Genomic DNA, 23,278 nt, shown 5'->3' with positions numbered 1-23,278 from the left:
TGTCTGAATTTCTGCTTTTTAATTGCACTATTTACCCAATAGTATTTTTAAATAGTTTATTAGTTGTCAACAAACCTTTGTTTTATTTATTTATATGTGGTACTAAGGATCAAACCCAGTGCCTCACACATTCTAGGCAAGCGCTCTACCACTGAGCCACAACCGCAGTGCCCTCACCAATAGTATTTCTAGTAGTAGACCTAAACCCATCCATATTTACATGCTTGGATTTAGAACTACCATTTTGCCATTTGTTTTCCATTCATCTTCTCTTTTTTTGTTCTTTCTCTATTCCTGTTGTTCTGCCCTTTTTGGAGTTAAATATTTTCAGTGATTTTAATTCTTCTGTTGGTTTTTTCACCATGCTTCTTCATTTCTAGTGGTTAAACTAGGGATAAGTATATTATTAACTTTTCACAATCTATTTAGACTTGATATTATACTACTTCATGTGAAATATGGGAATCTTAAAATAGTATAGTTCCATTTACCCTCTTTATACTGTCAGTGTTGTGAAAGTCCATTAATATAGAAGGCAGGGTTATAATTTCTGTTTTTAATAATGTCTCTTAAAGGGCTAGGGCTGTAGCTCAGTGGTACAGTGCCTGCTAATAAATAAATAAAGATATTGTGTCCATCTACAACTAAAAAAATTTAAATAATAATGTCTCTTAAAGAAATTAAGGGAAAATGTGTATACAGCCTTTATGTTGTGTGTATATATATATATATATATATATATATATATATATAGTGCTGGGAATTGAACCCAAGATCTCACACATGCTAAGCATATATTATACTACTGAACTACATCCCCCAGCTCCTATATAATCTTTTATATTCACTCAAATAAATCATTTATACTTATTATTTCTAATGTTCTTCATCCATTCCTATACCTACAAATTACAGTTGTCTTTGTTTCTCATCAACCTAAAGAATTTTCTTTAACATTTCTGATTTACAGTCTGAACAGCTACAAATCTGTTTTTGTTTCTCTTCAAATGTCACTATTTTACCTTCAATTTTGATGAATTTTCTCCAGTTTTAGAATTCTGGCTGATCTTTTTTTCTTTCTTTCTTTCAGTGCTTTAAAGATGTTCCATTGTTAACTGACTTCAGTCATTTTGGTTGCAAAGGCAGTGGAATAAGAATGTTAACTGTTATTTCCTTGAATATATTATGTTTTTTCTCTGGCTGTTTCCAAGGCTTTCTCTGATTTAAAATTTGTACTGTGATGTGCTAAGGTGCAGTTTTCCTTGTGCTAATTCTTTTGCAGGGTTGTTATTTCTTGAAACCTTGAGTTTATGTCTTTATAAATTTTTTAAACTTTTTAACCACTATGCCATGATGTTTCAAAGTGGTTGTGTTTTCTTGTTCTTCATTCTTTCTCCTCACCTCTGGAAATCCATTTATGCATATTCTCAGACCTCATGATACTGTCTCATGCGTCTGAGACTCTTCATTTTCCTCCAAATTTTTTCCTCGGTGCCCTTCAAAATAATAATTTCTAGATCCATTCTCTTGATGCTTTTTCTGCCACTTTTAATCTGCTTTTATTACTATCTAATAACATTTCATTTTAGTTTAATACATGTTTTATTCTGGAATTTTTGTTTGGTTCTTTTTTTAAAAAAAAGTTTCTAGTTCTTTGCTAAAATTTTCCATCTGATGTCTTGTTTGTTTCTTTAAGCTTTTGAATGTATTATAAATAGCAATCTTAAAGTCTTTATTTTTTAATTGTGGCAGCTGAATCATTTTGACACTAGATTTTAATACCTGTTTTTTCTCCTATGGATCACATTTTTCTACGTCTTTGTATATCCAGTATTTTTATTATATACTAGACACTATGAAGGCTATTTGCCCATATGTAACTGTTTCCTGTTCTGGCTAAACTACTCTACTATTTCTAAAACCTGAATCTAATATCTGTTTTCACAGTCTGCTCTTTTGTTTATGTTATTATATTAGGCTGTTGCATGAATTTTTACTGTGTGATATTGCTTTATGTGCTCTAATATGTGTATTCATTACATCTGCTGATTATCTAGATTCAGAGCCTTTAATTGTACCTTTGTATGCAAAGTCCTAACATTATTCTGTATAGTTGGTTCACTCTGTTAGCAGATGAAAAATCAGTCATTTGATGTTATGAAACCAAATTGAGACTTTCCTTTAATTCAATTTTGAATAATATAATTTAATTCAAATAATAGTATGTCTATAATCATATTTAGTTATAAAATAATTTTCTTGTTTTTCTCATGTTAGAAACTTTTCATTCTTCTGATTTAAAAAAACTAAAATTGATTTTCATTTTTCTACTATATAAATTTATAAGGAAGAGGTGATTTTCTGTTTTACAGTTACAGACTCAGCAAATTTTGACATAAGAGAAATCAATAGTGTTTTTTCATCTTTTTAAAAATTTTTTTAGTTGTGGTTGGACACAATACCTTTATTTTATTTATTATTTATTTTTATGTGGTGCTGAGGATCAAACGCAGTGCCTCACACATGCTAGGTGAGCACTCTACCACTGAACCACAACCCCATCCCCTGTTTTTTCATCTTTATGGCAAAAAGTTCACTTCTCCAAGGGTCATATGAGATTTCATTCACAGAACATTGAGCTATAAAGTTCATTTATTCAGCAATTGTCTCAAAAGTGTTTCTTATATACAAATGTATGCAAGGAGAAGGGACACTAGAATAAATAAGATACTGTCCAGCTCCTCCAGGTCTTATAATCTATAAGCAAAGACCAAGTTTAAAATGACAACAAATTAAAATGAGTATTAGTGGTAACAAAGAGGAAGAAATGATAAATTTATAGGAAGGAAATACTTAACTTTTGGAGAAATCTAGAATGTCTACATAAACATCAACTGTTGTGTATAACCTGGAAAGATGACTATATTTACAAAAAGCAAGGGCTTGAGGAGAAATATCACGATATATGGAAGTACTTTATTGTAACAGATGCAGTAAGCAAGGGGGGAAATGAAATTAGAAAAGTAGGCAAGAGCCTTGGCAATTATACTTAATACAAAAGTATCTGAACTTTATCCTGTGATAGAAGATGAGAAATTGGTGCCATATTTTAAGCAATAATAACACAATTAGATTTAAGTTTTTGAAATATCACTCTGATTGCATAGAGAATAGATTATGTAAGAGCCTAGCAAAACTTTGTCTATTAAATACATATATATATAATCTCACATAATATATTTGGGGCTTACAACTGCTCACCTCTCTGTTGAGGCATGAAAACAGCCATAAGTAATATGTTAATGAATAGTCATGGCTGTGTTCCATTAAAACTTTATTTAGAGGGCTGGGGTTGTGGCTCAGTGGTAGAGTGTTCACCTAGCACATGAGGCACTGGATTCAATCCTCAGCACCACATAAAAATAAATAAATAAATTAAAGGTATTGTGTCCATCTACAACTAACATATATGTAATATATACAGTATATTACATATATTACATATTACATATATAAAATATATTTTATATATGTATATTGTATATAGTTCCAAAAAAAACACCTTATTTACAGAAAACAGCAACTGGATTTAGTCCATGAGCCATAGTGTTTGCCAACCCCTGGATTCCATTATTCCAAAGCAACAAGATTGCTGGGAACCTACTGCAGTAGTCCAAGTGATAATAAGAGCTTGAATTAGAGCAGTGAGCATGAACATGCAAAGGATAATTCCAGAAAAAAAATTCCATGGAGGGCTGGGGATGTGGCTCAGCGGTAGCACGCTCGCCTGGCATGCGTGCGGCCGGGGTTGGATCCTCAGCACCACATACAAACAAAGATGTTGTGTCCGCCGATAACTAAAAAATAAAATATTAAAATTCTCTCTCTCTCTCTCTCTCTCTCAAAAAAAAAAAAAGATTTAAAAAAAAAAAAGTTCCATGGAAGGATTTGGTGACCAACTGAATTTTCTGGCCATAGGGGTAACTTAATACAATGCCAAGGTTTATAGTACCGGTGACTAGAGAGATCATGTTACCACCAACACCAATGAAAAAAATAAAGAATCAGGAGGTCAGTCATCCAAAGACTTGACCATGTCATGTTTATACTGCATCTTATTCAGTTGCTATAATACAGTAAGTATTTTAAAATCACTAAGTGCAATGAACAATTTTTTAATAGAACATTTTATTTTAGATCATGTCAAAGGGGAGTGTGTATAGTATAAAAACAGACAGGATAAAGCTCAAAATGAAAGAAAGCCCCAGAAAATTAGTCATTAGATTAATGTATCATGATTATAATTAATTAAATTCAGATTCTTTTATTCATACCTCTTATTATTTTGCAAAGTTTATTGTTACCCTCTCTAGATTTTCATTTTTCCAGAAAAAATTAGTTTTGTTTTTTCTTCCAAGTCTTTTTTTTAATATTACCTTGTTTTCTTTTTTAAAAAGTTTTAGTTGTAGATGGACACAATACCTTTATTTTATTTTATTTATTTTTATGTTATGCTGAGGATCAAACCCAGGACCTCATACATGCTAGGCAAACACTACCACTCCAGTCCCTTTTTCAAATCTTAAGTTAGTTACTCTGCTTAGTTAGTTGTCACTATCTAGATTATAACTGGGTTTTTTTTTTTTTTGAGATACAAAAACAAGGTATGCACACAACCTTCCAGATATGGATTTGCTGTACTTCTATTAGGAGGTAAGTTTTGTTGTGTTTTTTTTTTTTTCTGTTTCCTAGTCTATGCCAATTATGACAGGCATTTTTAGTATTTTGGGCTCTGGGGACAATAGATTCTTATGGAAACTTTATCATTGTTGATTCCTAAAAAGATGATTTGTAATTTAGCATTCAACAAGTTGTTAGTTTTTAAAATTCTTATCAAATTAACAGTCTTTTACTAATATCTAAGGATACATGTTATACCACTTCATTAGTCCTTCACTATTTTATTTTATTACCTAGAAGAATATTGTCGGAGTCCAGCTCCAACAGAGGGTCTCAGGAGACAAACTGATGGTGAGGAGTCAGCGAAAGGGGGTGGAGAAACAACACAGACACCAAAGTGAAGGTGCTGAATCCCAATCTTTACTTGTGAAGTTAACCATATATACTTTTCATTTTGGCAGGCTCACAGTACTTTGTGGTTACAAAACAGGAATCATTATTCAAAGAAACAAAATCATAGCTACAATTAGATAAGAAGAATGTATTCTGGCTTATGCATAAGCAAGCATTTTTCCTTTCAGTTCACGTTTTGCTTTGAGCTGTTTCTGCTTAGTTAGCTTTTAATAGTAGTTAGAAATGTCCCAGACTATTGGCCTATACCTTGACTATTCTTTCTTGACTTACTGACTAGAATCGGCGCCATGGTTATGGCAAGTGGTTAACTTGAAAAGAGAGGCTATTAATTTTAATCAAACAAGAATAAGAGCACAAACCATTGTGCACAGGAACAAGAACAAGTTGCCCAGTACCAAGTACTAATCTGTCTTCTTAACATTAATTCTTCTTCTCTAGATTTTAATTTAATTTCTCAAAAACTTCCTTGACTGTTTTTCCTACAGGGGTTTTTTTTCATTAAACATTAACAATTTACGCTCCACAGCTGAATCATTGCATTTAGAGCAAACAGATCTATCCTTTAGAAGTAGTTGCATTAATTGGGAAAGTCATGTTTTTTCCTTCATACTTAATGGTCATATGAGAAGTCACAACTATACTTATTAAAGGAATACAAAAACAAACCAGCCCATTCCCAGAAACATACTTGCGCCATCCACCTCAGTAGGGTTTTGCCATTGCCTGAGTCAGGGGAGGGGCGCAGCAGAATATAATGTCATCAGCCAACGTCTAAGTCCATTTGGACTGCTATAACAAAATACCTGAGGTTAAATGGATTTTATACAACAGAAATTTATTTCTCATGTAGCTAGAGTCTGCAAAGTCTAAGATCAAAGAACTAGCAGATTTAGTGTCTGGTGAGGCCCATTTTCTGATACATAGATGCTGACTTATTGCTGGGTCCTCAAGTGGAAAAAGGGGCAAGGTAGTTCTCTTGGGTCTCCTTTATTAGAGCTTAATCCCTTTAATGAGCATAGATTCCTCATGATCTATCACCTCACAAACGCCCACGCCTCCTAATTCCATCATGTTGGGAATAGGACTTCAACTCATTATTTTTTTAAATTTTTTATTTGTTCTTTTTAGTTATACATGAAAATAGAATATATTTTGATATACTATACATACATGGGTATAGCTTTCCATTCTTGTTGTGAGACATGATGTGGAGTTACACTGGTGGTATATCCATATATGAATATAGAAAAGTCATGTCTGATTCATTCTACTATCTGTCCTATAGTATCCCTCTCCCTTCCCTTCATTCCCCTTTCTCAAATCCAGTGAACTTCTATTCTTTCCTACCCATCATCCTTATTGTGTGTTAGCAACTGTATATCAGAGAGAATATTCAAGCTTTGTTTTGTGGGGATTGGTTTATTCCAATTAACATGATAGTCTCTGTTTCCATCCACTTACTGGCAAATGCCATAATTTCATTTTTTTTTCTTAATGGCTGAGTAATATTCCATTGTGTATAAATACCACATTGTCTTTGTCCATTTATCTGTTGAAGGGCACCTAGGTTAGTTTCATAGGTTAACTATTGTGAATTAAATTGCTATAAACATTGATGTGACCATGTCACTATAGTATACTGATTTTGAGTCCTTTGGGTGTATGCCGAGGAGTGGGATAACTGGTTCAAAGGGTAGTTCCATTCCAAGTTTGCTAAGGAATCTCCATACTGCTTTCCAGAGTGGTTATACCAATTTGCAATCCCACCAGCAATGCATGAATATACCCTTTTTCCCACACCCTTGCCAGCATTTGTTACTTGTATTCTTGATAACTGCCATTCTGACTGGATATGAAATCTCAGAGTAATTTTAATTAGTAATCTAATTGCTAGAGATGTTAAACATTTTTTCATATATTTGTTGATCATTTGTATTTCTTTTCTGTGAAGTGTCTTGTATTTCTTTTCTGTGAAGTGTCTTTTCAGTTCTTGTGCAAATTTATTGATTGAGTTATTTGGGGTTTTGGTGTTAAGTATTTGAGTTCTTTATGTATCCTGGAGATTAGTGCTCTTTCTGAGGTGCATGTGGTAAAGATTGTCTCCCATTCTGTAGGCACTCTCTTCACATTCTTGATGGTTTCCTTTCCTATGAAGAAACTTTTTAGTGTGATACCATCCCATTTATTGAGTCTTGATTTTACTTCTTGCACTTTAGGAGTCTTGTTGAGAAATTCAGTTCCTAAGCTGACATGATAGAGATTTGGGTCTACTTTTTCTTCTAGTAGGCACAGGGTCTTTGGTCTAATTCCTAGGTCCTTGATCCACTTCGAGTTGAGTTTTGTGCAGGGTGAGAGATAAGGGTTCAATTGCATTTTGCTATATATGGATTTCCAGTTTTCCCAGCACCACTTGTTGAAAAGACTATCTTTTCTCCAATGTGTGTTTTTGATGCCTTTGTCTAGTATGAGATAACTTTATTTATATGGGTTTGTCTGTGTCTTCTATTCTGTACTATCGGTCTAAGGTCTATTTTGGTGCCAATACCATGCTGATTTTGTTACTATAGTTCTATAGTATAGTTTAAGTTCTGGTATTGTGATGCCTCCTGCTTCACTCTTCTTACTAAGTATTGCTTTGGCTATTCTGAGTCTTATTTTTCCAAATAAATTTCATAACTACTTTTTCTATTTCTATGAAGAATGGCATTGGGATTTTAATGGAAATAGCATTAAATCTGTATAGTGCTTTTAGTAGTATGGCTATTTTGATAATATTAATTCCTATCCAAGAACATGGGAGATCTTTCCATCTTCTAAGGTCTTCTTCAATTACTTTCTTTAGTGTTCTGTAGTTTTCATTGTAGAGGTTTTAACCTCTTTTGTTAGATTGATCCCAAGTTGTTTGTTGTTGTTGTTTGGGGGCTATAGCAAATGGTGTAGTTTTTCTAATTTCTCTTTCAGAGGATTCATCACTGATGTATAGAAATGCATATTATTTATGCATTATGGGGGTTGATTTTATGCCCTGCTACTTTCCTGAAGTAGTTTATTAGCTCTACAAGTTTCTGGTGAAATTTTTTTGATCTTCTAAATACAGAATCATGTCATTGGCAAATAATAATAGTTTGAGTTCTTCTTTTAATGTTAATTTTCATCAACCAGAGATTTCCCTTAAATTGGAGAGGGAGGGAAGAAGGGAGGAAAAGAAGGAGACAGAATTATTTTCTATTTTGTTTTGTTTTGTTTTTTTTGCCTAATGTATACCAGATGAACATACTGGAAACATACAAGAGAATACTCCTTTAACTCATTTAATAAGCAATATATCAAGAATGGATCCAGGTTTTGTGATACTTAAAGCTTATATAATCTGGAGTTGCCATATTTAATTAAAATAATATAAATTTAAGTATGAAAGCAAATACTTGTTTTTAATAAAAGAAAAACATTGAAATTTTTAATATTTATTTTTTAGTTGTAGTTGGACACAATAACTTATTTTATTTTTTATTTTTATGTGGTGCTGAAGACCGAACCCAGGGTCTCGCACGTGCTAGGCGAGCCCTCTACCACTGAGCCACAATTCCAACCCCTTGAAAATTTTTGAAAGCTGAAAAATGCTATAAAAATCTCAAATACCAGAAAAAATATAATAATTTTGTGAATTAACTGCCTGATGCAGCTCTGTAATACTTTCCTCCTACATTTCTTGGCTCTATATTCTTTGAATCTTCTTCATATAGCAATGATTTTACAATAGTCTCTATAGAAAGAATAATAGTACCATGACAGGTTTGTGCACTACAAACATAGGAACATGAAATGAATTCTATCTCAAAAAATTGCTATCAACAGAGGAAAAATTGTAATCGTCTCTATTGTATTATCAAATACCTGATAGGAAAGAAATTCCACTTTGATTGGGATCAGTAGGAACTCAATCCCACAATTTTCCACAGGTGATGATTAGTTTCAGACTAGTTCTGGCTTGATACATTTTCAGTGTATTTCTTCCCTACTACACACATATTACTGTTAGTTATTTCATAACATACATATATATGATAATTCTCTGTCCCTGAATCTTTACATTATAGCATAGTGTGAATCGGCACATAGATAATAGAAGTATTCTCAAGCACTCTTGCAAATAAAAATATATTGGCTTCCAAATTAGGAGAGGGTTTTTGCTTTGATATCTTTGATAGTTTCCTGGTTGTTATAGTCTAGGTATATTTTGCATATCAAATGATAATATATTAAAGATATTTTATCTTTTGAAAATGAGAAAAGTTCAGTGACTTTTAGCCAAAGGTTTTTCTTTCATTCGCTCCCTGCTTCTTGATGCAAGTATGCCTGTGATGGTGAATAGAGCGTGGCCTGTATGCCAAAGCTTGGATCATCAAGTGGTTCTAGCACTGATTAGATCACTCTTGAATATCCTAATTAACTTTTATTTTTATTTATTTATTTATCTTTTTGCAAAGTTGGGGCTCAAACCCAGGGCCTTGCACATGCTAGGCAAACACTCTACCACTAAGCTACACCCCCAGCTCTGACCAACTTATAAGTAGCCATGAGGTGCAGTGGTACACACCTGTATGCTTAGCAACTCAGAGGCTAAGGCAGGAGGATCACAAGTTCAATACCAGCCTGGGCAAACTACTAAGACCCTGACTCAAAATAAAAATCAAAAGATCTGGAGATGTAGCTCAGGGTTCAGTGGATGTAGTTCTAGTTTCAATCACCAGTACTGAAAGGGGGGAAAAAATAACAGATCTAGGGGCTGGGGTTTTGGCTTAGTGGTAGAGCCGCTTACCAAGCATGTGTGAAGCACTGGGTTTGATTCTTAGTACCATGTATAAATAAATAAAAAATAAAGGTCCATCAACAACTAAAACACACTTTCAAAAAACAACAGATCTAAAGCTAGTTGGGCATGTTAGAGGTGTCAACAGAAGTATATAACAACGTGGGCAAGACTTGTGATATCTATGTCCTTCTCAGGCAGTGTTTCACAGTGTAAGCTGCATGCAAAACTTCCTGGGAGATTTAAGAAATCTCAGTGCCTTAATTTATCCCTAAATCAATTAAACTCAAACCTCTGGGGATAAGACCCAGGCACCAGTGGGGGATTTTGTTGTTGTTTTATTAAAAAAAAAACAAACAAAAAAAAAAAACTACCTTATAGCCAAGGCTGAGAACCACAGGCCTTAGTCTTGCAGGTATAGTAAGTCAATCAAGGCAACCTAACCAGCACTCAGTTTCACTTTAACTCACCATTGGGGTTACACTTCTCTGTACTCTTGTATAATTGTATAGTTCCAAAATTTTCTTACTGCCTCGCCTGGCATGACACTCTCAGAAAGAGGAGGAAACACAGCAAATTTAAAGAGAAAAGGCACTAAAGAACTTGAACCTTGCTTTCTCATCTAATTAATGTTTCAAAGAAAATTGATAGCAGGATATTATACCATCCCCAAGATTTACTGAGAATAGTTTACCAAAAACAGCACACTACCGAGAATTTACTGAACTTCTCAAAGAGCAAGTCATTTTACATTCCGAAGAAGGTTTATTTTATAACAGTGTTTTGATGTCAGCAAAATTGTGGGGGGGGAAACAATTAGACTGTAATTCTGGGTAAAATATTCTGCTTATGTTCTGCCTTTCCTTTGAAAATCCTCCTATCAGGTAATAACTGGATATTTGGGTACAATAACTTTGATTAAGAAGAGCATTTTTCAATTTGTATTTCTTGAAATACAAGTTTTTTACAATGTTAATAGGTGTTATATGAAATGATAGATATTCTTCTTTGAGAGTCAAAACACACATTTGTATGGCAAAAGCCCTGAATTTTGCATAAATAAATCTATTTAATATCTTCTAACCAAATTTTCCCAAAGTCATGTGACCATAGAATCACCCTCCCCCACAGACACAACATCTCAGGTATTTAGTGGTTTGGAGGGTTGGAAGAGTTGTGCTTGTTTGTATTTTTATTTTTCCTGTTTTTTAATGGTTTGGAGGTATTTAGTGGTTTGGAGAGTTGGAAGAGTTGTGCTTGTTTTTATTTTTGTTTTTCTCTGTTTGTTTGTTTGTGGGTACCAAGGATTAAACTCAGGGGTACTCGGCCACTGAGCCACATCCCCAGCCCTATTTTGTATTTTATTTAGAGACAGGGTCTCACTGAGTTGCTTAGCACCTTGCTTTTACTGAGCTGGCTCTGAACTTGAGATCCTTCTGCCTCAGCCTCCCAAGATACTGGGATTACAGACATGTGACACCACACCTGTTCTCCTTGTTTATTTTTTAACAGAACACCTATAGGACTAGTAGTGTTCTGAGAGCCATGGTCTGGAAAGACGATCTCTCTCAAAGAAATCAAAACCAAAGCTAAAAGATAATGCTTTCATCCTGGAATTTTAGGCATGTAGGGACAGTCGATTTTCTCATAGCTACTTATACTCTTAGAGATAGGCAGTCATTTGTCATTATCCAGCATAAAACCCCTTATTATAACTATTGCTGTGTCATTAGTTCTAGAAGGATATGTCCAATGATTCAGTCTATTTGATTTCCAGATTTGGGATTGGCCACTTCTATGGCACACAGAAAGCTATAGCAGATTGGGCCCATTTTGAGTCACAGGCAAAATATTCATAGATTAAGTATTTACTGAATCTTACTTTCGAAAAACTTTTCATGGCATGTGTAATGTTTTTAGCTCACTAGTGATAGTCTTTAACATCAGCCACATTTCACATTTTACATGAGATATGCAGTCCTATTTAGATAAGGACTCCCTCCTTGGCTAAACCCTAGTCAGGCTCCTCTAAACTCTGTTCTCAACCAGGCCTCAGCATTTGGACTTCCATGTCAGTCTTTGTATTACTTGGTTTTAGGGGAAAATCCTGCTAGATCAATTTAGTAAAAATCCCCCACCTTTGATATCTCATCACCCTAGATATCTGAGCAAATCACTCATTCCACCAGCCACCCCCACATAATATGGGATCACCTCCACCTGCCTTCAGTAAGAATCCTATCAAGTTGGTTCAACCAAAATTCCCCCATATCCCTGATGTTTCTTTCCTCTTAGTAATTTTCCATTCTACCAGCTCCCACCCTGCTCCTTGGCTATAATTCCTCATTCATCTGTGCCATATTCAGAATTGAGCCTAGTTCTGTTCTAAAGTCCTTTTTCCCATACTGGAATAATTCCTGAGTAATTCTGTTTTTACCACTTTAATTACTGTTTTTTCTTGAATAACACATAAGCTTGTGATAGTAAATTTATGGTGAAAGTAATAAACATTTGCATCAACTTGGAAAGTTTTTATTAAAAGCACTTAAATATATTGAAAAATTAGACTGACAGCTTTGAAACACAAAATCCTCTGTTTATCCATAAGATGCATTTATGATTGCCACCAGCAATTCTGAGCTTCCTTTATGAGTGTACCTCTGTCTACCCCTCAAGAGAGTGAGAAGAGGGTTCAGATTCCAGGCCCATTAGATTCTTAGCTCCTCTGCTGAGACTGCCAATTAGAGCATTTTGTGATATGGACATCTGTCCACTGGACTGAGACCAGCTCATTTCACAAAGCAGTTGTCAAATGGTATCAACTTTCTGTGACAACCTGTGTTGGATTCAAACCCATGCCCTTTGAGGTCACATGGCTTCCTCTTCTATCACTAAATCTTTTGGATGCCCAGAAGTTAGGCACACTTATTTTCAAAGCTAGCTAATTATAAAACCAGAAAGTCATCCTCGTTTCCCTTAATTCATGGAAATTTTATTGATGCTTGCATTTATTATAGAAAAATGATCCCTTTAAGAGCATATTTATTCTTGGAAATCTGGACCTTTTTCAAGTAATTTTGAAAGAAGTTTATATATTTAACATTGTTTCAATGGGTGCTTCTCAAGAAACTATTATCTGACAGTGCACAAATACTACCAGCTTCCTTTTATTGTTTTTGTTTCCAATTGTTAATTTTTCTGAACGTATCTGCTAAATATCTGAGAAATATATTTTGTCTCTTCACTATAACTAATTTCTCTTTCCTTTTTTTAAAAATTCAGTATAGTGCAAGGTAAGAAGTTTCATAAGGGGAAAGGTAATGTTTGAAGTTACATTAGTTTGAGTGTAGTTTAGTTTTTCAACTATATATAATTACTTTGAGAAGAAAATCATAAAAATAGCTTTATTGTTACATTTTTGCCAGTGGGTTGTGAAGTGATTTAACTTACAGGTAATGATTATGTCATTGTATCGATAGGAAGGCATGCAGCCTCCCAAGCTTAATGAATCATCCAGACTGACAAGAGGAGGTGTAAAGATCCTGCCTCCTTCTTTTCTGTCTCAGATTCCTGCACTTATAAAGGAGAGAAAATCTTTCTCACAACTTGGGGAAGGCAGTGGTAAGTGAGGAATCAAAGTTCCAATATCACAGATATAAAAGCATCAAGATAACGTGTCAATTCCTTGTACTAGAATTTAAAAATTAATGAGGTCGTGGTGAAGCACCTAGCCCAAATGATGATGGTGGCATAAGACATACATTGTAAGTGGCTGTCAGAAGCCAACTACTGAACAGAAGGAAACAAAGCTCTAAACTTTATAAAGCTAAACTCAAGATACAAATTAATCTCACAGAACTATTCCATGTTGTTTGTCCCTGTTTTACCTCTATAGGATACATTTGTTGCATAACCCAACCATTTATTTGGACAGGAAGAAACAACAAAATATAAAGGTCTAGTCATAGCACTGCATCCCAGGGTAATTAAAATTTCTATTTTTGCAGTCAATATCCCCTATAACCACAGCTTATTAAAAGAACAAAAATTTTATATCTGGAGAATATTTGTGCCAAGGATAATGCTTGACCAAATATAATTAGCTGAATTTAGATAAATTCTCAATCTGGCTTTCTTTAACTTGAATAGAAAAATCACACACTTCATTGAACATGAATGGATTTGAAAATGAACATTTGGATTATCTGTGAGGATATTTTCCCAGAATAATAGGCCTAAGATTTTTTGATGTGCTGCATAGAAGTTCTTTGTTGACCCAAAGAATGTATCAGCCTTCTGTTTTTACTTTCTAGTTCTATTTGCTGATTTTTGTTAATATTTACAATAACAGAAATAGTAGGCGAGGAAAACCAGGAGAATAACAGATCCATTTAAATCTTTACTCTTTGTTTTTTCAGTGCTTCTTGTTCTTTTTCTTAGGGATAATTAGAGATAAATGGTATGGTATTATATTTGCTCAGATAGCAATACAAAAATGCCTATTTCCATCATTTTCAGTAATAGACTTTCAAGCTATATTTTCCTCAAACTTGATCCTCATTATTCCAGTAATATTTAAGCTATTAATTTCTCCAGAGAGTGCTTTTTGAAAATGGTAAATTATAAGACAAATCCCAAAATTACATTTTCTTTAATTTACAGTATTGTTCAAGCTCTACTGTTAGCATAAATGAATAGTCTGAGCTGCAGTCTGAAATAAAGCCTTGAGCATTAAACAGTTGGCTTGGAAACAGAAACATTAAGAATATGATTGAAATTTTTTTACAGAAGATGAAATAACAGCATGCGCAAAAGCTCATTTATGATAATTCTAACATTTCTGCTAACAGTTATAGAAAAGTAACAACATTTACCCAGGAAAAAGGAAGAAAGAAAGGTACAAAGGTGAAGGGTTTCACTTTCTAACCAATTGCAGTGATATCAGTTTTGCCCTTAGTAAAAAGTGATTTTCATACTTACATAGGTTTTTTCCCCCCTCTCAGTTTCAAGTTTACCATTTTAAAGGAACACGAAGCAGGCCTTCTCAAAACAAAAAGTCAATGGCAAAAGTTTTCATACTTGATGTCTAAAATGCTGTCATGGTATAAATATGTAACAACAGCAATAAATTCAGAAAAACAGCTCAGAAAGATAATGAAGTCTATATAGGCCTATAAGCCTATAAACATCAGCACGTTGAGCTTATTTTATTATAAAATGACATCAATTATGCTAATGTGTAATTAAATTATATGAAAGTTTTCCCTGCTTCTGAAAGTACATTTCAACCATTGATTTAGCCTGTTTCATTACACACTAATTTTATCTGCTGGCTTTTTTTTTTTTTTTTTGCCTTTTTTAGTGGTGGGAGTGTGAAAAAGAGGATATACCTTTTCTGAAATTATGAAGATCAAACTTCTTGAAGATTCTGATAATATGGTAAATTGCTAACAATAACCATCAATGCCTGAGCAAGCATTTGTGATTCTTCAAATGAAAAGCTTCACATTCTCTGACTAAGAAAATCACTACCTCCATCTAGTGGTAATTGGTTGTGGTTTGCCCAAAATTCCAGGACCCTTAAACTTTTTTTTTAAAAAGTGTCCTTTTGTTTTTACATCCATGCTTGTGTCAGTGATTTTCCATGTACTTATGTGGAAAATTAAGATAAATTTTGGTAATTTTCTGGAAGATTTTACTATAATCTGAAGAAACATGGCATTATGTATGACCTATGGTATTTCACTCGTAAGTCAGAATGCATAAAATACAGCCCTTGTCATTGTGGAGTTTACAATCTAGTTACGGAGGACATGTATGTATGAAAGTCGAATGAAAGAGAGCACATATTAATTATCAAAATTATAATGAGTGATAAAGGCAATTCCAAGACTCAGAATACAATGCCCACCAAATACTGCACATTGAAATATTGAGTACTTAAGCCGAAGGAAATGGAACCCCAGAAACAAGAGCTTCTGTCCTGTCTTGAAGATCACGTGAGAGGTATACTACCCCATACCTGGAAGGAAGGAATGAGACACCCCAACTTGTTACAAAGCAGAATCTGGATGAATAGGCCTTGCTAAATCTTCCCCAGTTTGTTACTACAAGATCACCTCCCCTTTCCTACACAACCATCCATTAAACCTAAGCATAAAAATAAACATTTTCCTCATTTGTTGGGTCTTCATTTCTGAAGGCTTCTACATCAGTTAAAACTATCATTAAATAAATGTGTTGTTATCCTCTTATTTATCAGGGTTTTGTTTTAGTTGGTTTTGTTATAGAGATGTCAGCCATAAACCTGATGGGTGAAGGAAGATGTCTACAGAAGAGTTCCCTTAAGAGGACACAGAGGAGAGTGTGGGTTTTTGTTGGTCAGAGTTGATTGGAGAGGATTCAGAGAGTATGTGAAATTGAAATGACCTTTAAAGAGGGTATGGGAATCAGATACCAGGGAACACTAAGGACGCATCGCAGGGAGGAGCAACAGTGTCAGACAAGATTGGGAGACAAGATGCATCTGGCTCAGGCATTTGAGGAAGATTACAGGTAAATCCTTCCCCACAAAGATAGTTCTGTGTATGATAAGAGTAAGGGTAGGGTGGAATGTAAAGTTATTATAGCTATCATAGATACAATTATCATAGAGGTTCTTAAATGTCAAGATTTTAAAATGCTGGTCTATATCCATGGGCCATACATAGTTTATAATGCTGTGTAGTACTCCATTGTGTATAGATGCCACATTTTTTTATCCATTCATCTATTCACTAAAAAATGACAAAATCATAGAATTTGCATGGAAATGGATGGCATGAGAGCAGATTATGCTAAGCGAAGCTAGCCAATCCTTAAAAAACAAATGCCAAATGTCTTCTTTGATATAAAGAGAGCAACTAAGAACAGAACAGGGAGGAAGAGCATGAGGAAAAGATTAACATTAAACAAAGACTAGTGGGGGGGAGAGAAAGGGAGAGAGAAGGGAAAGCATATGGAAATGGTAGGAGATCCTCAATGTTATACAAAATTACATAGAAGAGGTTGTGAGGGGAAAGGGGGGGGGGAACAAGGGAGAGAATTGAACAGCAGCAGATGAGGTAGAGAGGGAAGATGGGAGGGGAGGGGGATAGTAGGGGATAGGAAAGGTAGCAGAATACAACAGTCACTAATATGCCATTATGTAAAAATGTGAGTGTGTAACCGATGTGATTCTGCAATTTGTATTTGGGGTAAAAATGGGAGTTCATAACCCAATTGAGTCAAATGTATGAAAGATGATATATCATGAGCTTTGTAATGTTTTGAACAACCAATTAAAAAAAAATTTGAGAAACACCATAGTTTATAATGGACTTTGGTGTCCAAAAATTTCTTGAAATAGTAGGGGAAATCTGTACATGATCATATATGTAATTTTCTAGGAAGACGTCCATAATTGTCATCAGATTATTGATGGGGTTCATTGCTGTTTTAAGGAACAAATATCGAATGTTGGCATATTGAGCTTTGGAAAGGTTTCTCTGGCATTGATGTGCTGAAAACTTTGAAAAATCTCCATAAGTGTGTCCAAAATTTAGGCTCAATGAGTGTGTGTGTGTGTGTGTGTGTGTGTGTGTGTGTGTATTTAACACTGATGTGCTTTCTGTTTCTGTCTGCCTTGATATTTGGGATTCAGAGCTCATAATGATGGCAGCAATCATAAGTGTTTCCGTTTGTTGAAGACTATATAGTTAGCACAAAACTAGGTACATTTGTTCAACAAATACCTCCCGGTTGGGGCTGGGGTTGTAGCTCAGGGGTAGAGAACTTGCCTCGCACTTGTGAGGCACTGGGATCCATCCTCAGCACCACATAAAAATAAACAAATAAAAATAAAGACATGCTGTCCATCTACAACTACAAAAAAAATTGTTTTTAAAGAAATAGAAATTTTTAAAAAATGCCTCCTGATTGCTTATTATGTTTCAGATAGGTCATTAGTTATTCTTAAAATAATTGAATGAGTTAGTTATATTCCCTTAATTTTATACAGCAGGAAAATAAAGTTTAAAAGGAAGGCAACATTCACATTGTCATCTTGTTGATAGCTAGTACAGCGTTGATATCAACCTAGATCTTTCTGACTCAAAAAGCTGTGTGAAAAGTGAAACTGTAAAAGTATTTGGCCAGAATGCAAGATTTTTAAATGCCTACATCTTGCCCTTTTATAGCTTTACCTTTTCTTTCCCTTCCTTTCCCTCCCTCCAACCTGTCCTTACCCTCTCTAACCTCTACCATTACAAAATACGCAAGAGATACAGGCACAGAGCCCAAAGCCAGGTAAATGTGCTTTCTTTATTACTATAAAGATTTTATCTAAAACCCCAGTGTATGAACCAATGGCCAAACCCCTTTCCATAGGTTGGTGTTTCCCAAACTGTTTTCCTAAAACTATCAGAAATAAGCTACTTGGTATAATAGAGGACCAACAAAAGTAACATTGCCGCAGTCCGGCTGTGGGGGGGGGGTGAGGAGGGGTGACGAGCAACTTGTGTAGATTGATACAGCAGGAGTGGGAGCCGTTTATTGTAGGACAACAGAGGTATTTATACATTCCACATAGCTTCTCTAATTAACATAAACTCAAAACAGCAGTCAACCAGTAAGGAATCTCCACACTTAATGGCTCGCTGGCGTTACTTCACAAACCACTCCCTCTGGCATTTTGCCAGGCGCCATCCAGACTTGTTTACAGACTCTAACATAACATCTTTTCCTCATTTATTGCAAATTCATGACTAAGGTCCCCATAACAAAAAACAGATTAACAACAGAAAAAGTATACAAATTTAAGGGCTGGGGATGTGGCTCAAGCGGTATTGTGCTCGCCTGGCATGCATGTGGCCCAGGTTCGATCCTCAGCACCACATACAAAGATGTTGTGTCTGCCGAAAAAACAAAAAATAAATGAATAAATATTAAAAATTCTCTCTCTCTTAAAAAAATTAAGTTTTATATGCTATGAGGAGACTTAAGAAATGAACACCCAAAGAAACAGGAAAACTTGTGCACTTTTATACTGATGTTGATAAAGAATAGATAGAAGTATGATTAAACCAAGAGGGTATGATCCAAAGGTAATAAACTAAGGGGATTTAACAAGGCCTGTTTGTTCAGATTCTTCTTAGTGTCTGTCTGCCTATGTTCTTTTCCTCCAGGTACAGAGAGGAGATCTTTGGAACACAGGTTTTATTATCTGCTTCAGGGGAGAAGAAACGGGGGGCGGCGGGGGGGGGGGGTGGCAGGTTGGTGAGAGAGACCTTTGAGTTTCTGTCCTTTTCTCAAATACCAATGTGCCATAATTTGGGGTAATGTGTTCTGAACCCCATCAGTATGACACATAATGCCACATTATTATTCCAGTGGAAAATATTATGGAAATATCATATTGCACATTTATCTTCAGGCATTTAAGAATGAACAATCACAGATTTTAAAAAAAAAATCCAAGAAACTGTGCGAGAAGAAGATAAGTGATCTCAAGACACCTTTTTTCAAACTTGTTTGACGAAGAACTCCTCACCATTAAGATACTATTAATAATACTGCAGAAAGTGACCCATATTTGGGAAACAGTGGGTGGGGGGAATGACAGGTTTAAATAACTGACAATGCTAAAATAAGTCCCCTCCTCTTCTACTGAAGTTAACATCACAACTTCAATATCTACAAAATCAAGTTTCTCTGACCCCCAAAATTTTATGTATTTAATTTTCCTAAATGCCAAAGTTTCAGCATGATAATAAAAATGAGTGCAAGCCTCACACTAACACATACACACACAAATACAAAACACAATTAGATTCCAAAATCAGTGCAACTACTGCTACAGCACTTTACAATGTAAGCATCAATTACTTGTTAAATTTGATTTCCAAACAAAACACAATGCCACCAAATCAGAAAATACTAAAATCTAGAACACATGATTCTAACCAGCCATAAAGTATGGCAGAGAAGACAGAAGAGAAGAAAGCAGTCTTCTTGGTTTCATTTCCCCTTGGATGCCCTTCATTTCCTGTCTCAAGAGCCTTGGGGCCTCATCCATGGACTCAGATTTCTTTTGGGTGAAGGATTCCATGAGGAGTTCAACTGTGATCCTAGAATCCCATATCCGAGGGAAAATGGAAGCAGATGTGGAATCCATGGTTCATGTGCACTGCCACACTGCCTCTCTCAGAGAATACTTTAAACGCTCTCGTTTTCTTTGGAACTTTACAAATTGCTCTTTTGGTGTCTCCACTTTTTTTTTTATTGTTGGTCGTTCAAAACATTACATAGTTCTTAATATATCATATTTCACAGTTTGATTCAAGTGGGTTATGAACTCCCATTTTTACCCCGTATACAGATTGCTGTATCACATCAGTTACACTTCCATTGATTTACATATTGCCATTCTAGTGTCTGTTGTATTCTGCTGTCTATCCTATTCTCTATTATCCCCCTTCCCCTCCCCTCCCCTCCCCTCCCCTTTTCTCTCTCTACCCCCTCTACTGTAAATCATTTCTTCCACTTGTATTATTCTTCTCTTACCCCTCCTTTCCTCTTATATGTAATTTTGTATAACCCTGAGGGTCTCCTTCCATTTCCATGCGATTTCCCTTCTCACTCCCTTTCCCTCCCACCTCTCATCCCTGTTTAATGTTAATCTTCTTCTCAAGCTCTTCGTCCCTACCCTGTCTTTGGGTACTCCCCTTATATCAAAGAAGTCATTTGGCATTTGTTTTTTAAGGATTGGCTAGCTTCACTTAGCATAATCTGCTCTAATGCCATCCATTTCCCTCCAAATTCTATGATTTTGTCATTTTTTAACGCAGAGTAATACTCCATTGTGTATAAATGCCACATTTTTTTTATCCATTCATCTATTGAAGGGCATCTAGGTTGGTTCCACAATCTTGCTATCGTGAATTGTGCTGTTATGAACATCGATGTAGCAGTGTCCCTGTAGCATGCTCTTTTTAGGTCTTTAGGGAATAGACAGAGAAGGGGAATAGCTGGGTCAAATGGTGATTCCATTCCCAACTTTCCAAGAAATCTCCATACTGCTTTCCAAATTTGCTGCACCAATTTGCAGTCCCACCAACAATGAACAAGTGTACCCTTTTCCCCACATCCTCACCAGCACTTGTTTTGTTTGACTTCATAATGGCTGCCAATCTTACTGGAGTGAGATGGTATCTTAGGGTGGTTTTGATTTGCATTTCTCTGACTGCTAGAGATGGTGAGCATTTTTTCATGTACTTGTTGATTGATTGTATGTCCTCCTCTGAGAAATGTCTGTTCAGGTCCTTGGCCCATTTGTTGATTGGGTTATTTGTGATCTCATTGTCTAATTTTTTGAGTTCTTTGTATACTCTGGATATTAGGGCTCTATCTGAAGTGTGAGGAGTAAAGATTTGTTCCCAGGATGTAGGCTCCCTATTTACCTCTCTTGTTGTTTCTTTTGCTGAGAAAAAACTTTTTAGTTTGAGTAAGTCCCATTTGTTCATTCTAGTTATTAACTCTTGTGCTATGGGTGTCCTATTGAGGAATTTGGAGCCCGACCCCACAGTATGTAGATCGTAGCCAACTTTTTCTTGTATCAGATGCCATGTCTCTGATTTGATATCAAGCTCCTTGATCCATTTTGAGTTAACTTTTGTGCATGGTGAGAGAAAGGGATTCAGTTTCATTTTGTTGCATATGAATTTCCAGTTTTCCCAGCACCATTTGTTGAAGATGCTATCCTTCCTCCATTGCATGCTTTTAGCCCCTTTATCAAATATAAGATAGTTGTAGTTTTGTGGATTGGTTTCTGTGTCCTCTATTCTGTACCATTGGTCCACCCGCCTGTTTTGGTACCAGTACCATGCTGTTTTTGTTACTATTGCTCTGTAGTATAGTTTGAAGTCTGGTATCGCTATACCACCTGATTCACACTTCCTGCCTAGCATTGTTTTTGCTATTCTGGGTCTTTTATTTTTCCATATGAATTTCATGATTGCTTTATCTATCTCTACAAGAAATGTCGTTGGGATTTTGATTGGCGTTGCATTAAACCTATAGAGAACTTTTGGTAATATCGCCATTTTGATGATGTTAGTTCTGCCTATCCATGAACAGGGTATATTTTTCCATCTTCTAAGATTTTCTTCTATTTCTCTTTTTAGGGTTCTGTAGTTTTCATTGTATAAGTCTTTCACCTCTTTTGTTAGGTTGATTCCCAAGTATTTTATTTTTTGGGGGGATATTGTGAATGGAGTAGTTGTCCTCATTTCCGTTTCAGAGGCTTTGTCGCTGATATACAGGAATGCATTTGATTTATGTGTGTTGATTTTATATCCTGCCACTTTGCTGAATTCATTTATTAGCTCTAATAGTTTCTTCGTAGACCCTTTTGGGTCTGCTAGGCATAGAATCATGTCATCTGCAAATAGTGATAATTTAAGTTCTTCTTTTCCTATTTTTATGCCTTTAATTTCTTTCATCTGTCTAATTGCTCTGGCCAGTGTTTCGAGGACTATGTTGAACAGAAGTGGTGATAGAGGGCATCCCTGTCTTGTACCAGATCTTAGAGGGAATGCCTTCAATTTTTCTCCATTCAGAATGATGCTGGCCTGTGGCTTATCATAGATTGCTTTTACAATGTTGAGGTATGATCCTGTTATCCCTAATTTTTCTATAGTTTTGAACATAAAGGGATGCTGTACTTTGTCGAATGCTTTTTCTGCATCTATCGAGATGATCATATGGTTCTTATTTTTAAGTCTATTGATGTGGTGAATAACATTTATTGATTTCCGTATATTGAACCAGCCTTGCATCCCAGGGATGAATCCTACTTGATCATGGTGCACAATTTTTTTGATATGTTTTTGAATCCGATTCGCCAGAATTTTATTGAGGATTTTTGCATCTAGGTTCATTAGAGATATTGGTCTGTAGTTTTCTTTCTTTGAAGTGTCTTTGTCTGGTTTAGGCATCAGGGTGATGTTGGCCTTGTAGAATGTATTTGGAAGTTCTCCCTCTTTTTCTATTTCCTGAAATAGCTTGAAAAGTATTGGTGTTAGTTCCTCTTTAAAGGTTTTGTAAAACTCTGCTGTATACCCATCTGGTCCTGGGCTTTTTTTAGTTGGTAGTCTTTTGATGGTTTCTTCTATTTCCTCTATTGTTATTGGTCTGTTTAGGTTGTCTATATCCTCCTGACTCAATCTGGGCAGATCATATGACTTAAGAAATTTATCTATGCCTTCACTATCTTCTATTTTATTGGAGTATAAGGATTCAAAATAATTTCTGATTATCTTCTGTATTTCTGAAGTGTCTGTTGTGATATTGCCTTTT

This window comes from Spermophilus citellus (genome assembly GCF_964194105.1).
Source record: "Spermophilus citellus genome assembly, chromosome: 4".
NCBI lineage: Eukaryota > Metazoa > Chordata > Mammalia > Rodentia > Sciuridae > Spermophilus > Spermophilus citellus.
The sequence above is the reverse complement of the archived record's forward strand: the minus strand, read 5'-3'. Positions refer to the sequence as shown.